This window comes from Neoarius graeffei, chromosome 1, assembly GCF_027579695.1.
Source record: "Neoarius graeffei isolate fNeoGra1 chromosome 1, fNeoGra1.pri, whole genome shotgun sequence".
Taxonomy (NCBI): Eukaryota; Metazoa; Chordata; class Actinopteri; order Siluriformes; family Ariidae; genus Neoarius; species Neoarius graeffei.
The window spans coordinates 78,830,608-78,844,728 of NC_083569.1; the positions used below are offsets into that span (position 1 = coordinate 78,830,608).

The 14,121-nt window shown below is 40.4% G+C and overlaps 1 pseudogene; it reads right to left on the minus strand.

Moving 5' to 3' along the window:
- Nucleotides 1-3,589: 3,589 nt before the first annotated feature.
- The window catches only part of LOC132888924 (E3 ubiquitin-protein ligase TRIM68-like), a 28,579-nt pseudogene continuing 18,047 nt past the window's right edge, over nucleotides 3,590-14,121 (minus strand).

Sequence of the window (14,121 nt, forward strand, 5' to 3'; positions counted from 1 at the left end):
CTCACTTAAAATAGGGCATCAGCTCTGGTCCAGTGGATGGAGCAATGCCAGTGGGCTATCTCTCAGGTCAAGGCTGCACTGTGTGGGGGGCCACTGTTACACTCCCCTGACTTTTCTCTCCCCTTTGTTTTGCAGACGGATGCGTTGGACAGAGGGCTGGGGGCTGTTCTGTCCCAGGAGGTGGAGGACCGTCCAGTGCTGTACATCAGCCGGAAGCTGTCGGTGTGTGAGGGCAGGTACAGCACCATAGAAAAGGAATGCCTCGCCATCAAGTGGGCGGTCCTCACCCTCCGCTACTACCTGCTGCCCTTTCACCCTCTGGTTGGACCACATGCCCCTGTAGTGGCTCCACTGCATGAAGGATGCCAACACGTGGATCACCCATTGGTATCTGGCACTCCAGCCGTTTAAGTTCGAGGTGGTCCACAGGCCAGGGGCACAGATGGCCGTGGCAGATTTCCTCTCCCTTCAAGGGGGGGGAGTCAGCTGCAGGCCGGACGGCTCCCCGGCCTGAGTCGGGTGGTGGGGGTATGTGGCAGCGGGGGCGTGGTCAAGCGTCGGTCTGTGAATGGAGGGCGGAGTCAGGGAAGGTAAGTGGCAGAATCACTGCACCTGATGGGAATTAACGTGTGTTTGTGTGTCTTCCGCAGTGACCGCGCCCTATAAGAGGAGAGGGAGAGCAGAGGAAGGGAGCTCTCCCCCAATCAGAACACTTGTGTGTGTGCGTGCGTGCGTGCGTGCATGGGAGAATAAATGTAAAGCTGAAAAGCTAAAATAAAAGGGTTTTTGCGAACTCAGTTCTGGCCTGCTGTGCTTCTGTGCTCCACCCACCTTAACTATTTCTACACTGTTTAAGTTACCGATATGAGATTATTTAATTTGCTTCAGAATGTGATTGTCTCAGTTCATCTGATTATTTAATTAGCCTTTTACGTTTTATCAGTGAAAATGCATGCATGTACATGTATGTTGCATAAGTTATAACACCTATCCTGTTTTAATGAGAGTCAACCCACAATCAGTGAAGTCAATTCAGTCTTAGTTGAGCAAGTTGATAACTGTATTTCTTTCTTTCACCATAAATTTCTATTTATATGACTTTGGTCTATAGCTTTGGGAGGGTTCCCTCAGGGAAATTAAGATTCCAGCAGCATCATTACAGGATAAACAGAGAATAGAAAATGGAGAAAAAACTTCTTGATAAATTAAATTAAGTATTTACATATACAAATATAAAAAGAATAAGATATGGGGAAGGGGAGGCAGCAGGAGAGATATTGCACTTTATATTGCACATTGTCCAGTATTGCTTATTGTTAGGCTAGGCTACTGCTCCTTCCCGTCCTCTGTCCTCCTGTTACCCCTCCTCCCTCCAGAGAGGAGTTGTACAGTCTGATGGCATGAGGGACAAAGGAGTTTTTAAGTCTGTTTGTCCTGCACTTGGGAAGGAGCATTCTGTCACTGAACAGGCTCCTCTGGTATTCCATGATGCTCATTTTCATGGTTTATTTCATGTCAGTTTTTTTATGGCTTTCATAACATTTAGATAGATAGATAGATAGATAGATAGATAGATAGATAGATAGATAGATAGATAGATAGCAAACAACATATTTAGTCACATTTAATTATTTATGATCATTTAATTATTTATAATCTTTCAAAAATAATTATATTTATTCCCAATTCTAGTTCAGTACAATTTATTTTGTCACTTTTAACTGCAGGTCTAATTATTGAAGCAATTCATTATATCATTAAATATTTGAATAAAGTGAGAAAATTCCTCCATAATGACATGTTGAGTGTCAATAAATGGCTTATGTTTGTGTTTTATTACACACAGCTTATTTTTATATGAAAAGAGTGGCATGAAGTTAACAGAAAAGATAATTAAAATATTGTGATCATTTACTTTCACTATTCATTTCAGCCTAAATTTCATCATAGTGACAGTCCTTCATTAAATGATGTAGTGCATACACCATGCAGGACAAGTCCATAACCACAAACTATCATGCATGAGCTGTATAACTTACAGAAAGGTGGTTTATCCATGCTGCTCCTTTTTCTGTCTTTTGTCGGTGATGAAGATTCAGCCATTTTCTTCTTCCTGTGTTTTGAACCTTTTCAGTCAAAAATCACATCATTCAGTTCACACATGTAACAGTATGAGGTGTTACTGATTAGTCTGTTTGATTCCACAGGCCTGTCTGCAGTGTTAAACCTCAGCAATGACACTGGAAGCATTTAGACTGTGATATAAAACACACGTAAACATTCTCATCTTCATTAGATTGTAATAAACACAGGATTTCACTGATCATTCTCACAGCTCTCAGCTCAGGAACTGGATCATTCACAGTTTCTCGCTGACTGATATGTTTCTATAAGTGTTTATGTTTCACCCAGTGATCACCTCTGGACTTCACACACACACACAGAGTATAAAGTATAATTGTATTTCAGTGTTCATGTTGGAATCAGTTTAGTTTTGAGCAGTTAATAAAACACAGCAACCTTTAAACCTGTTTTTCAGCTTTGTTGTCTCGGTTGATCACTGATCATTAAAGACAGTTTTTAAACTAAACTCAATAAAAACACTTATAATCAGCTTGTATTTCAGTGTCAGTGTTTCAGCAGTGTGTTAGAGACTCTGTCTCTGTCTGACATTGTTAACATGTACAGTTTATCCTGATAAATCACACACTGACAAAACCTCTGAACTATAAAACATTCAGTGAAGAACATACCTTTATTTTACTCGCCTCTTTTCAGGGAGCCAGAATGATCAGCATTTAAAGTCCTTGTAGAGATGGTGAATATCAAGCAATTATTTAGAATAAAAAGAATAGTTTGTACTCGATGGGAGCTCACTGCTTTTCACTTTTCACTTCCTTTTCGACAAGGCAGTGAGCAAAGTTCAGATTGAGGCGGTTCCACACATGATCTCAGTGCAGTTTGTGGAAATTCATAGTTTAATTCTATTCTTACCATGTTGTAGTAATAGTGCATCACTTACAAGAGTACTTTTAAGGAGTTTAATTTGTCTGATGTTCCAGGAAATGAAGATTTTCTCTCATACCCAAAGACACTCATGTACCATGTAATTACACTGAAATAATTAAAATAATACTTTTAAAAAATGTCCTGTTTCTCTCCCCATCTTTGAATTAACTGCACTCTCCCTTACATTACTCTCCTGTACTTAAACACACACACACACACACACACACACACACCTTTCATCCAGTTCGTTCAGCTTAGTTCACACAGTTGGTAAATTTGTTCATGAAGTATAATTGTATTTTAACTTGTATTTCAGTGTTCATGCTGGAATCAGTTTAGTTTTGAGCAGTTAATAAAACACAGCAACCTTTAACCCTGTTTTTCAGTTTTGCTCTCTCAGCAGGTCCCTGATCATTAATGAAGATATCCCAAGATAAAGTGTCATAAAGGCAGGTGTTAGCCAACATGAGCCACAGCCTTAAAATGAAAACAAGAATTTGACTGTTAGGTTCAAACCCAGAACCTCTTTGCTATGAGGCTGGACCACTGCACCACCATACTGTACCACCCGAGGTGAAATTCATTCAGTCTTTAATACAGGAGAGATGATCAGTGGTGCTGAATTTTTACCTCCTTCATTTAAATAAGGACTGAAGTATGGATAGAGTTTCTCAGTGAAAGACTGACCAGTGAAAGAGTAGATATGAGATCTGGACTTCACATCATAAAAGGAGACCAGACCCTCCTCATAATCCACAAACACCCCCACCGTCTCCAGCTTCTCTCTCAGTGTGAGGGGGACAGAGGGACCAGCACCAGCCTGATACTGATTCTCATTCCTCAGTCCCACAGTCCAGAATCCATTCTCAGGAGTCAGTGTAATCATCCCCTTCCTGTTAATGTTCTCTCTCACAACTCCTAATGCCCACTCAGTTTTCCCTCTGACCTGCACCTCATAATAAAATCTCCCTGAGGAGAAACTCTGCTTTCCCAGAACAGATACACAATAATCAACCCTCTGTGGTGTATCAGGGAGATTCTGTCGTTCGTCTCCATGTGTCACTTGTTTTCCATCAGCAGACAGGATGAGATTGGGATGAGCTGTATCAGGATCCAGAGTCACATCCACTGAGAGAAACACACAGTGTGTGATATGAGTATGCAGGTAAAAAAAAAAAAAAATTAAGTCATCATCCAGTAGTGATTATTGTATTTGTTGAGGATTTGTGGAATATCTAAGAAATAATTAAGCAGAAAGAAAGAAAGAAAGCATCTTTGAAATATCCCTTGAGAAAAAAGTACAGTTCATGGTAAGACACTATTAAAGAAGTATAACTTGTTTTCAATTTAAAACTATTCTTGAGGGAGTTTTATTTATATTTATACCACAGCACAATCAAATTCTTGGTTCTAATTGGCCAGAAGGTGTGCATTATTTTTGTCTAACAGTCTGGCATGGACAGTAGTCCTGGTTATTACATGAACGGTAGGTTAATAATAATGTGAATGTTCTAATTTGTTATTGTTTCTCTTGTAAAAACTCATTCGCACTGGGGAACTCAAAGTGGCAAGTTCATCATTATTAATTAATAATAAAATTTAATATTGTGCTTCTATGCTGTATATTGATTTTACAGTTGTCAGGAAAATATTTCAGAGCCTTGAGTCATAACTGACTGAGCTACTATTTACTAGCCAGCTAACATCCATCCTTTTAATCAAACCGAGTACCGGTATATGTAGCTAATATCAGGTACCAATGTTTACACTCAGTACAACCTGTTTCTACAGGATAAGTTACCCAGTATAGTAAGTTACCCATCTGAATCGAGAAGTGCTCTCTTTTATACTGTACTCTGTTCATTCAGTTAGTGCGGTTCATTTAAAAATATTAAAAAGAAGAAGCCTTTATTTGTCACATGTACTCAATCAGAGCGAAATTCCTCCTCTGCATTTAACCCATCTGAAGCAGTGAACACACGCATGCACACACAAGTGAGAATGAGAAAGCACACATACCCAGAGCAGTGGGCAGCTATGCTACAGCGTAAGCCCAGGGAGCAGTTGGGGGTTAGGTGCCTTGGCTCAAGGGCACTTCAGCCATGATAGAGATGGAGGGGAAAGTGCTCTTCATTCATTCAACTCCTCTCACATTTTTCCTGCTGGTCCTGGGAATCAAACCGGCGGCCTTTGGGCCCAAGGCTGCTTCTTGAACCTAAAATTAAAAATAAGTGACCAGCCAATGTTTGTGTATGTATTTTCACATTTCTCTTTGTATGCCATTTTCCAAGAATGATCATTGCAGGTTAAACTCTTAAGATGGTGTACAAATACAGGAGCATGCAAAAGTTTGGGCACCCTTACTGAAAATGTCTGTTACTTAAGTGAGCAGAAGATGAACTGATCACCAAAAGGCATAAAGGTAAAGATGGCACATTTCTTTTCAGCGTTTTCTGCAGGATTTGTGTATTGTTTTTGTTTTGTACAATTGGAGAGTGAAAAATGAAAAGGAACACCATGCAAAAGTTTGGGCACCCCAATACATTTGAATTCTCAGGTAACTTTTACCAAGGTTCCAGACCTTAATTAGCTTATTGAGCTGTGGCTTGTTCAAATACTTCGTTAGGAAAGGTCAGATGATGCAGATTTCAAAGATGTATAAATTCTCTGACTCCTCAAACTTGTCCCTAAAATCAACAGCCATGGGCTCCTCTAAGCAACTCCCTCGCATTCTCATCTCATTATCTCTAGCCGCTTTATCCTGTTCTACAGGGTCACAGGCAAGCTGGAGCCTATCCCAGCTGACTATGGGTGAAAGGCGGGGTACACCCTGGACAAGTTGCCAGATCATCACAGGGCTGACACATAGACACAGACAACCATTCACACCTACGGTCAAGTTAGAGTCACCAGTTAACCTAACCTGCATGTCTTTGGACTGTGGGGGAAACTGGAGCACCCGGAGGAAACCCATGCGGACACGGGGAGAACATGCAAACTCCGCACAGAAAGGCCCTCACCGGCCACGAGGCTCGAACCCAGAAATTCTTGCTGTGAGGCGACAGCGCTAACCACTACACCACCATGCCGCCCTCTCTTGCATTCTGAATAATAAAATAATTGATGCTCACAAAGCAAGAGAAGGCTACAAGAATGTAGCAAAGTGTTTTCAGGTAGCTGTTTCCTCAGATGGTAATGTTATTAAGAAATGGCAGTTAACAGAAACAGTGGAGATCAAGGTCAGGTCTGGAAGATGAAGAAAACTTTCTGAAAGAACTGCTTGTTGGATTGCTAGAAAGGCAAATAAAAACCCCTGTTTGACTGCAAAAGACCTTCAGAAAGATTTAGCAGACCCTGGAGTGGTGGTGCACTGTTCTACTATGCAGCGACACCTGAACAAATATGACCTTCATGGGAGAGTCATCAGAAGAAAACCATTCCTGCGTCCTAGCCAGAAAATTCAGCGTATGAAGTTTGCAAATGAACATCAAAATAAGCCTGATGCATTTTGGAAACAAGTCCTGTGGACTGATGAAATCCAAATAGAACTTTTTGGCCACAATGTGCAAAGGTATGTTTGGAGAAAAAAGGGTGCCAAATTCCAGGAAAAGAACACCTCTCCAACTCTGAAGCATGGGTGTGGATCGATCATGCTTTGGGGTTGTGTTGCAGCCAATGGCACAGGGCACATTTCATTGGTCAAGGGAAGCATGGATTCAAATAAATACCAGCAAATTCTGTAAGCAAACATCACACCATCTGTAAAAAAGTTGAAGTTAAAAAGAGGACGGGTCCTACAATAAGACGATGATCCAAAACACACCTCAAAATCTACAATGGAATCCCTCAAGAGGCACAAGCTGAAGGTTTTACCATGGCCCTCACAGTCCCCTGACCTAAACTTCATTGAAAATGGATAGATCTCAAAAGAGCAGTGCATGCAAGACAGCCCAAGAAACTTGTAGAACTGGAAGCCTTTTGCAAGGACAAATGTGTGAAAATCCCCCAGGTAAGAACTGAAAGATTATTAGCTGGCTACAAAAAGTGTTTACAAGCTGTGATACTTGCCAAAGGGGGTGTTACTAGGTACTAACCATGCAGGGTGCCCAAACTTTTGCTTCGGGCCCTTTTCTTTTTTTGTCATTTGGAAATGTCTCATCTCATTATCTCTAGCCGCTTTATCCTTCTACAGGGTCGCAGGCAAGCTGGAGCCTATCCCAGCTGACTACGGGCAAAAGGCGGGGTACACCCTGGACAAGTCGCCAGGTCATCACAGGGCTGACACAGACCATTCACACTCACACCTACGGTCAATTTAGAGTCACCAGTTAACCTTACCTGCATGTCTTTGGACTGTGGGGGAAACCGGAGCACCTGGAGGAAACCCACGCGGACAACATGCAAACTCCGCACAGAAAGGCCCTCGCCGGACCCGGGGTTCGAACCCAGGACCTTCTTGCTGTGAGGCGACAGCGCTAACCACTACACCACCGTGCCGCCCCATTTGGAAATGTAAAAGATGAAAATAAAAAATTGTTTTTGCTTAAAATTTAAAGGGAATGAGTCATCTTTAACTTTATGCCTTTTGGAGATCAGTTCATCTTCAACTTGCTTAACTGTTCATAGTAACAGCAATTTTGACCAGGGGTGCCCAAACTTTTGCATACCACTGTAGGCCTACATTTCCTAACCTACTTGCTCTGGCATTATTTACCACAAATAAAACTGTGAGAAAACAGACGAAGGCATACAGTATGTTTTTGCCATGTGTGATCTGAATGATGTGATTTCTTAATGAAAAGGCTAAAAAAAAAAAAAACTACTGGGGAAAATATATCGCTGCATCTTTATTTAAAAAAAAGGCAGCAGAAGGAGCAGCATTTCAGAACGCCATTCATGTAAGTTATACAGCTCATGCATGAGTTTTTGCGAAATTATTCATTCGGATTGTTCAGAAGCTGCGGATTAAATTTATATTATGGTATGCCCCTGACAGTAGTGCCGTCTTCAGGTTCAATCAGCATTAATGCAGGAGTTACTTAGTTGCTGTTTCTAGTCATGAGTAGCTCATAAGGGTTTGGACTGGGTGGTGGATTTGCTACATCATTTAATGAAGGACTGTCACTTTTATGAAATTTTAATTGACAATTAAAGCTAGACAGCCTTTTAATTTCATAAAATCTGTGAAAGTAATTTCCCTTTGAAATTTGGTCATTGTGATATATGTTTATTTCTGTAATATCTCACAAAATGAAACGTCAGAGCCGTAACGTGTCACTGACCAATCAGGTAGCGTTTTGTCATGAATATTAATGAGGCTCCCCTCTGCCATCCTACATTTAACATCTCATCTCATTATCTCTAGCCGCTTTATCCTGTTCTACAGAGCCGCAGGCAAGCTGGAGCCAATCCCAGCTGGTTACGGGTGAAAGGCGGGGTACACCCTGGACAAGTTGCCAGGTCATCACAGGGCTGACACATAGACACAGACAGCCATTCACACCAACAGTCAATTTAGAGTCGCCAGTTAACCAAACCTGCAGGTCTTTGGATTGTGGGGGAAACTGGAGCACCCGGAGGAAACACACAGGGAGAACATGCAAACTCCACAGAGAAAGGCCCTCACGGGGCTCGAACCTGGACCTTCTTGCTGTGAGGCGACAACGCTAACCACTACACCACCATGCCGCCCACTACATTTAACATATTTGTTTTAATGTAATATTTTCAGCCCAAATGGAACACGTAATTTCACCTTTATACCAGCAGATGGAAGGATTTAGTGATCGAGGATTCATTTATTCTTTTATTTCGATTTTGAAGAACAGAAAACCCCTGACACTTTTATTTCTAAATAAAATGCTGGTCCCTCTGTCCCCCTCTCAGTGTGAGGGGGACAGAGGGATCAGCACGAGCCTTATACTGATTCTCATTCCTCAGTACCACAGTTCACAATCCATTCTCAGGAGTCGCTGTAATCTTCCCCTTCCTGTTAATGTTCTCTCTCACAACTCCTAATGCCCACTCAGTTTTCCCTCTGACCTGCACCTCATAATAAAATCTCCCTGAGGAGAAACTCTGCTTTCCCAGAACATTAACACATGGATCAAACCTCTGTGGTGTATCAGGGAGATTCTGTTGTTTGTCTCCATCTGTCACTTGTTTTCCATCAGCAGACAGGATGAGTTCGGGATGAGCTGTATCAGGATCCAGAGTCACATCCACTGAGAGAAACACACAGTGAGTATGCAGGTAAAAAAGATTAAATGGAGGAGGATTGCTATCTGCTAGCAAGCTAGCTCAATACACACGAGGGAGGGGCTGCTCGCTCTCACACAGGGAAGATGGCGGACGCAGACGTGCACGCATGCAGCTCGGCAGGTGTTGTGTGTTTGTATCGTGCTTAAACCATCTAAACGCAAACTACATCACTGGATTATAATCTCTTATATTACCGCGCTGCTATTGCTGTCTGTGCAATATCGCCATAACAAAGAAAACACCTGTTTTGTTGGCAGTGGTGGTCAACACCTGCTGTATTCCAAACTCAACATCAATGGACACGCAAAGGTGTTTCCTATGTCGCGTGAAGTGCCATCTAAGTCACGCCATCTCATTCAACTCGCAATACTACTACTTCTGGCTGGTGATGTAGAACGTAACCCCGGACCGCAATCAACAACGAGCAGACAAAATGCCGTCATGGGAAGTTCACTGGAAAATGCCTTGTTCGTAACTCTCCTTTACAACCTGCTTGTGGCCAATGCTAGGCCCGAACCCCTTGCAACACTACTACTGCTGGCGCTGCCAGGTCAGTCTGTCTACGCTACACAATCAGTGACCTGTCTTTACTCACTCCCTGTACTGCCGTGGCCGTCTGTGCCGATTGTCTGGTCTTTGGCTCTTATGGGTGGCTGCTCGACGGGGCCCGCTGGGGTGGCGTTGTCGAGTGGCACTGGTCAAGGGCTGCGGGAGGCAGCGCTGGCTAAAGGTCTGGAGTGTCTGCGGCCGGGAGCTGCGTCCAACTCTACAAACTCTGGGGAGGCCATCTCGTCGCAAGAGTGGAATACTGAGCTCAACATCTCCAGTGGTGGTGAGTCCCAAAACACGCCAGGTCATCATGATGGAAAACTGACAGACTATGCCCATAATCAGACCTAGAAATCCCGTGATGAAAAAACATCGCACTGCAAAATTTTTTCAAACGCTTAATCAGGCTCGAACTGTATGGGACTCTCGATGTAAAGTTAAAGGGCTGTTTGGTGGACATTTAAACATCCGGAGTATGTCAACTAAACGCGAACAACTGGAAAACTTGCTTATAAACTCCAATATCGATTTTCTTGGACTGACGGAGACCTGGTTAACCCGTTCCTCTCCAGAGGCCCTTATTACCATGCCAGGATATGATGTTTTTAGGAACGACAGAGACAATGGGAGGGGAGGGGGGTTTTATTATATGTGAAAAGCGCTATTAAATGTAAACAGATTGAATGGCAAACTGATATTGAATGTGTTGGGGTCAACATCATACTCTCACCTGAAATGACTCTCTCACTCATTTGTATGTATCGAAAGCCTTCAGCAAAACCTGAGTTTTATGATCAGTTAAAAAAGCTCCTACATAACTATGATCTTAACAAAGAGGTTATTTTGATGGGTGATTTTAATGTCAGTTGGAGTGATAAGGGTGGAAGAAAAAAGCTTAAAAACATTACAGACTATTTTAATCTTACACAGTTAATTGAACAACCCACAAGAGTAACTAATCATTCAGAAACTAAAATAGATTTGTTATTCACAAATAGACCAGAAAGAATTACTAAGACATTTAATTTAATAACAGGGCTGTCAGACCATAATATAATTCTCTTTGCTAGGAAGTTAAAAAAGCATCGTTTCCACTCTTCAACCGCATCCACATGTAATTTCGAATCAGTTCCAATTAACCAACAGCAAAATCTTGGGGCAGTACTAAGAGAAGTTGAATGGGATAAGGTCCTCTCTGGAGACATGGAGAATGACTGTGATCAGTTCACTTTAACAATTAAGAAAACTATGGAACCATTTTTGAAAAAGAGGAGTAAAAGGAAAATTAGGGATACTGTGCCATGGCTTAATGAAGAATGTAGAGAACTCATGAAGGAAAGAGACCAATCACTGAAACTGTCGCTAAAATCTCGTCTTATTATACATAGACAAATTTACTTCACTAAGAAACAAAGTTATAAAAAAGTTAAGATTAGCTAAAGGCAACTTCTTCATTAATACCATTAAAGAGGCAAGAGGAAATGGGCTAAAGATATGGCAGACCTTAAACAAGCTTATTGGTAGGAAACAGAATCTTTGCAATAAAGAATTAGGAGTTGAAAATAAACATTGCTCTAGTCACAGATCCAACCATTATAGCATTAGAGTTAAACACCTTTTTTAATTCTGTTTTTGAAATAACCCAACTTTTTAATCCTCCTAATTACCCCATTTGCTCCATTAATTATGCACAACCAGTCTTCCATTTGCAACAAATAACTGAAACAGACGTAGCTAACACCATTAGTGCCTTAAAAAATTCCAAGGCCATGGATTTCTATGGCCTTGATACAAATTTTTTAAAAAGGCACAAAGATATCCTTGTACAGCCTATTACATGTTTGATAAATTTGTCCTTAAAACAATCTGTGGTGCCATCAGCATGGAAAATGACCCTGGTCACACCCATTTTTAAATCAGGTGATAGATCAGATATGGCCAATTATCGGCCAATCAGTATTTTGCCTGTTGTATCAAAAATATTAGAAAAATGGGTGGTTAAATTAATGATTCAACATCTCAATAAAAGTAAAAATACACTCCACCCTATGCAATTTGGGTTCAGGACCCACCACTCAACGGAATCGGCCAACTGTTTGTTCTTAGAAAAGGTCAAAGGTTACCTCGATAGGAGCTCTTATGTTGGCGCTGTCTTCCTAGACTTAAAACGAGCTTTTGACACTGTTAATCATAACATTCTTTAATCCAAGTTATCATATTTTAATTTCTCTGAGCAAGCTCTACACTGGATAAAATCATACTTGTCTGACCGAAAACAATGTGTTCGTGTTAATGACTCAAAATCATCACCCTGTGACTGTCCAGTAGGGGTCCCTCAAGGATCCATACTTGGTCCAATCCTGTTCACACTGTATATAAATGACTTACCAGACGTATGTAAAGATGTTGATGTTCAGCTGTATGCAGATGACGCTGTAATTTTTACACATGCCAAGAACTATCAACAGATAGCCACTACACTTACGTCTGCAATGTCTCATATTGATGACTGGCTGACTAAGTCATGTCTATATCTCAATACGAAAAAGACAGTCTGCATGGTTTTCTCTAAGCAAAACATGAAGGTGTCACACTCTAATGTTTTCCTTAGAGGGCAGGAGCTTGATATTGTTAACGAATTTAAATATTTAGGAGTGATTTATGATTCAACCCTAACATTTAAGTCATGTAAAAAAGGTTGTAAGCAAAGTCAAATTCAACCTGCAGAATTTTAAACAAGTTAGACCATATCTTGACACAAAAGCTGCCAAGCTGTTTTTACACACTATGATTTTTTCACATATTGAGTATTGTTTTACGAATTGGTCACTAACTAACATAACCGCGCTTAAGGGTATTGAATCCCTTTTTAAGAAAGCTATAAAAATATTAGATAAAAAGCCTCTGTCATTTCATCACTGCAGCATTCTAGAGAGGCACAAACTGTTAAGTTTTGAGAATTTTAAAAACTTCAAGTATGTTTGTTTTTTTTGTACAAAGTGTTATACAATCTTGCACCCCCTCCACTGCATGGCTTTTTTAGAAGACTTGAAAGTGGAGGTAGCACACGGGCCTCTGTAAAACGGGACTGTATAATTCCATTTAGACGCACCTCTTTTGGGCAAAATGTATTGTCAGTAATAGGAGGTAATTTCTGGAATACTTTGCCCATCCCAATAAGAGAGTGTCCAACATACAACACTTTCAAAACTCATTTAAAACAGTGGCTCCTAGAAAACCAGAGATGCACTCACTATTAATTGCCAAATATTTCACCATTTAAATGTCAATGTACAGGTGAATGAGTATTAATGTGCTTGTCTTTTTTGTTTGTTTGTTTGTTTGTTTTGTGTATTTGTGGCAATGTTTGTCATCATTATAGTGAGTGAGTGCTGGATGAATGTTTAGCTGTCTTTTTTATGCTTTGTTTTATGTTACCTGCCTGGGGACTGCAGATGAAAAGTAGTTATTTTACTAATTCTGGCATATTTACATGCTGTATTCTTATACAACAATGTTCATCAATATGCATGGTCCCTATTAAATAAACCATTAAAATAAAAAAAAAATAAAAAATCAACATCCAGTGGATTAGATTCATTTGGATTTATAAGAGGATTTGTTGAAGATCAAATAATTAAACATTTTTAAATTATTCCATGAAAAAAGAAAAAAAAACTTGTTCAGTTTATGGCAGGAGCTTTTCAAAGATGAGAAATATACAGTAAAATGTTTTCTTTCTGAACCTTTTGTGATTTATTTGCATTTGTAATTTTTGTTCTTCAGGAAATTATTGAAAGTCACAGAACATGAGAGAAAAACATTTGGGGAAAAACTTGATCCTGATGGACAAAATAATTTAGTGAGTGTCTCTCATGATAAATATCTGGTCAGCTTTAGCTTTTTTTTTTTACTCAAATATTTTTATTGAATTTGACATGTATCACATCACATATACATACACATTGTAAATTTTTCAGAGTGATTTAACATAAACATAAACGTCCCTCCCCTCCCACTAGCCACACCTACAAGCCATGATTCCTGAGGAGTATTATTCCTGGAATGTTGTAGGGAACTGCTGGAAGTCAAGAATTGAGTCGCAAGATAAATAAATAATAAGAATAAAAGTAAAATAAGTAAATAAACACACAAACGGGACGAATAGATAAAAAAAGGGTAAATAATCAGGAGGCGGCAAATTTAGACAATGACTGATACAGACACTGTAACTGACAGAAAAGAAAAAAAAAGAAAGGAGAGGAAAGAGGGGCAGATATCTCAATCCAACTTAAGGTTCTC